The sequence below is a fragment of the Macrobrachium nipponense genome, chromosome 14, assembly GCF_015104395.2.
Source record: "Macrobrachium nipponense isolate FS-2020 chromosome 14, ASM1510439v2, whole genome shotgun sequence".
NCBI lineage: Eukaryota > Metazoa > Arthropoda > Malacostraca > Decapoda > Palaemonidae > Macrobrachium > Macrobrachium nipponense.
Genome location: NC_087207.1, coordinates 85,774,056 through 85,777,592, shown reverse-complemented (window position 1 = coordinate 85,777,592; position 3,537 = coordinate 85,774,056). Strand labels below are relative to the sequence as shown.

The window sequence follows — 3,537 nt, the reverse complement described above, 5'->3', positions numbered from 1 at the left end:
AGAGAGAGAGAGGGGGGGCATGATTAAAAATCTTTCAGAATGTTTCTTGCTATATTTCGATAAATCGAAATATCTCTTGTAAAATATTGAAAATCAAGGAAAAAGCAAGAGATATAGAGGAGAGTATATGAAGTGGGTATTCCAGTTTGAAGAAAATGTGGCCTACCTGGCCTTGGCAGCAGCTGTGTGTGACGTTGTTGTGTAGATGTGTTGAAATACGGAGAGAAGTGTGACGCAGGATAGTGATGTTGTTTATAGGTCTGCCTATTGACTGGTGAGGTCCTCGTAATTCCTGATGATGGAGGTGAAGAGCCCAAGGAAATGGAATTGAAGGAGAGAATTTCGGCCTTGCGAGACACCATCCAGTACCAGAGAGAGCAGCAGGTGAACTTGGACAGGATCATTTTTCAGCTGCAACAGAGGCCTGAATCTCTACAATGAAGAGATTCAGGCGGCGGGCGGAAAGGAAGAAAGCACACGTGTGATGCAGATAACTCAGGGGGTGTTGCAAGAACAGGCCTGGCAAGAAAGGGCCCACTTATTCGAAGGTGAGACGTTGTTTGTGAAGGAGAAGGATCAAGTGAAGATGGAAAAACAGCAGCTGGAAGACAAGATTGTCAAGACACAGAAGAAAATGAGCAGTTGATGGATTACACATGCCCTATGTGAGAGGATAAGGGAACCGACAGTACAATTGCCAGAGGCAAACTGGCAGGTTGAGAGGCAGAGAAAACTGCTACGACAGAAGGAGAAGGACCTGCAGATATAGAGCGAAGAGAAGCGGCGCGGATGGCGAGGCTCGTCCAGGAACGAAAAGACGCGACCGAAAAGCGCTAATCGGACAGGAAAGACGCCGAGGTCAGGTTCGAGCTCCTGCAGAAGAAAGTGGAAGACCTTAGGAAGGAAAGGTGTGGACTCTATTGTGAAGTTGAGGTTGCAAAACTGAAGAGAAAGGAGCTGAGGTGCCTCCTAGAGGAAGGAAAATCATGGCTTCAAGTGGCTGGATAGGAAGAGCGGTGTTCAGGGCGAACGGAACGACCAGTTGGAAGATGAGGTTGGAGAGGTGCGAGGAGCGAAGGAGAAATTGGTTTGCCAGGTGAAGAAGCTGCCTGGGAATTAGAGATGCGTGGAGAAGGAGAAGTGGAAAATGAAGGAGCAGCTGTCCATGTTCAAGGAATGGAGCGACCAAGTCTAAGCTGGCCTTGTGAAGAGGGATCAGATGTGAAAAATTTGAGGAGGATGTTTGTGTATGGAAAGTTTTTTTTTTTTTTATTGAAATCAATAAAGTTTATCTAGAAAGTACGATTTTCATTTACACAATGAATTTTTTTAGCAAATTTTGTTATTTAGTATAATAATTGGAGTTTAACTGGAATTGAAAGGACTTGTTTGATAAATGCATGTGTTAGAATTGATTTTAGTTTGGAATGGATTTTAAGAGTGAAGTGCAATACTTGATTTTATGATTGAGAAAAAGTAAAGGTTTGTATTTGATGAAAGTTTTGAAGTGTACTATATGGAAGGTTTGATGTTTTTATATGTAATAAGTTTGGTTTTTGTTAATGGTTGAAGGAAATGAAAGTTATCTGGAAATAAGTATAAAACGTTTTGTAAGAGTTTTATTGATTGGTGAAAGGGAAAGGAAAATGAAAGGATTGGTGGAGTGGCAAGATTGGAAGCAGAAGATAGATAGAAGATTGGGGGAGGAGCAGGAGAAGGGAAAACATTGAGGAAACAGAATGGTGGGAGCCAAGGAGAAGCAGAGAATAAGAGAAGATTCAGAGCGTCAGAAGAAGTAAGCGAGACTTCAGAGAAGATTTGTGGAGTGCAAGGATAAGAAGAGGAGGATTCAGAGATTCCTGGCATGCAAAGAGAAGAAGCAGGAGGAATTGAGAGAATGCCCTGGGAATTGAAAGGATTCAGTGGCATATTCTGGTTCTAAGGTTAAGCAGAGGTGTTACTCTCTATAGGGAGAGGGCGGGCAAAGCTCGCCTGGCGTCCCGGGATGGGCGGGCGACGGCCGCCAGGCGCCCGGGACGGGGGGCGGGCGACGGCCCGCCTGGCGTCCCGGGACGGGCGGGCGACGGCCCGCCTGGCGTCCAGGGACGGGCGGCGACGGCCCGCCTGGCGTCCCGGGACGGGCGGGCGACGGCCTGCTGGCGTACCGGGACGGCGGCGATGGCCCGCCTGGCGTCGGGACGGGCGGGCGACGGCCCGCCAGGCGTCCCGGGACGGGCGGGCGACTGCCCGCCCGGCGTCCGGGACGGGCGGGCGACGGCCCGCCAGGCGTCCCGGGAGGGCGGGCGACGGCCCGCCAGGCGTCCCGGGACGGGTGGGCGACGGCCCGCCAGGCGTCCCGGGACATGCGGGCGACGGCCCGCCTGGCGTCCCGGGACGGGCGGCGACGGCCCGCCTGCGTTCCGGGAGGGGCGGCGCGGCCCGCCTGGCGTCCCGGGACGGGCGGGCCGACGGCCCGCCAGGCGTCCCGGGACGGGCGGGCGACGGCCCCGCCAGGCGTCCCGGGACGGGGCGGGCGACGGCCCGCCAGGCGTCCCTGGACGGGCGGGCGACGGCCCGCCAGGCGTCCGGGAGGGGCGGGCGGGCGACCCGCCTGGCGTCCCGGGACGGGCGGGCGCGGCCCGCCAGGCGTTCCGGGAAAGGCGCGACGCCCGCCAGGCGTCCCGGGACGGGCTGCGACGGCCCGCCAGGCGTCCAGGGTACGGGGTTGCGGCGCCTGCCCGCCGGGTCCCGGACGGGCGGGCGACGGCCCGCCTGGCGTCCCGTAGGGGCGGGCGACGGCCCGCCTGGCGTCCCGGGAGGGGTCGGATCGACGGCCCGCCTGGGCGTCCCGGGTTGCGGGCGGGCGACGCCCGCCAGGCGTCCCGGGACGGGAGGGCGGGCGACGGCCCGCCAGGCGTCCCGGGACGGCGTCGACGGCTCGCCAGGCGTCCGGGACGGGGGGGGGGCGGGCGACGGCCCGCCAGGCGTTCCCTGGTACGGGCGGGCGACGCCCGCCTGGCGTCCCGGGAGGGCGGGGGCGACGGCCCGCCTGGCGTCGCGGGACTGGGCTGCGACGGCCCGCCAGGCGTCCCGGGACGGCGGGCGAACGGCCCGCCTGGCGTCCCGGGCGGGGGCGGGCGACGGCCCGCCAGGCGTTCCGGGAAAGGCGGGCGACGGCCGCCAGGCGTCCAGACGGGTGGGCGCGGCCCGCCAGGCGTCCCGGACGGGCGGGGCGACGGCCCGCCAGGCGTCCCCGGGACGGGCGTCGCGACGGCCCCGCCAGGCGTCCGGGACGGGCGGGCGCCGCCCGCCAGGCGTCGACGGGCGGGGCGGGCGGCCCGCCAGGCGTCCCGGGACGGGCGGGCGCGGCCCGCCAGGCGTCCCGGGAGGGCGGGCGACGGCCCGCCAGGCGTCCCGGGACGGGCGGGCGCGCCCGCCAGGCGTCCCGGGACGGGCGCCGGCCCGCCAGGCGTCCCGGGACGGGACGGGCGACGGCCCGCCAGGCGTCCAGGGACGGGCGGGCGCTGGCCCGCCAGG

General features: G+C 61.7%; 1 long non-coding RNA gene across 1 annotated transcript in view; it reads left to right on the top strand.

Annotated features, from left to right (window-relative positions):
* The first annotated feature begins 217 nt into the window (after window positions 1–217).
* The window catches only part of LOC135226616 (uncharacterized), a 59,944-nt gene continuing 56,624 nt past the window's right edge, over window positions 218–3,537 (top strand). Inside the window, exon 1 of the long non-coding RNA XR_010317260.1 lies at window positions 218–384. This is a non-coding gene — a long non-coding RNA (uncharacterized LOC135226616). The remainder of the gene's footprint in view (window positions 385–3,537) is intronic.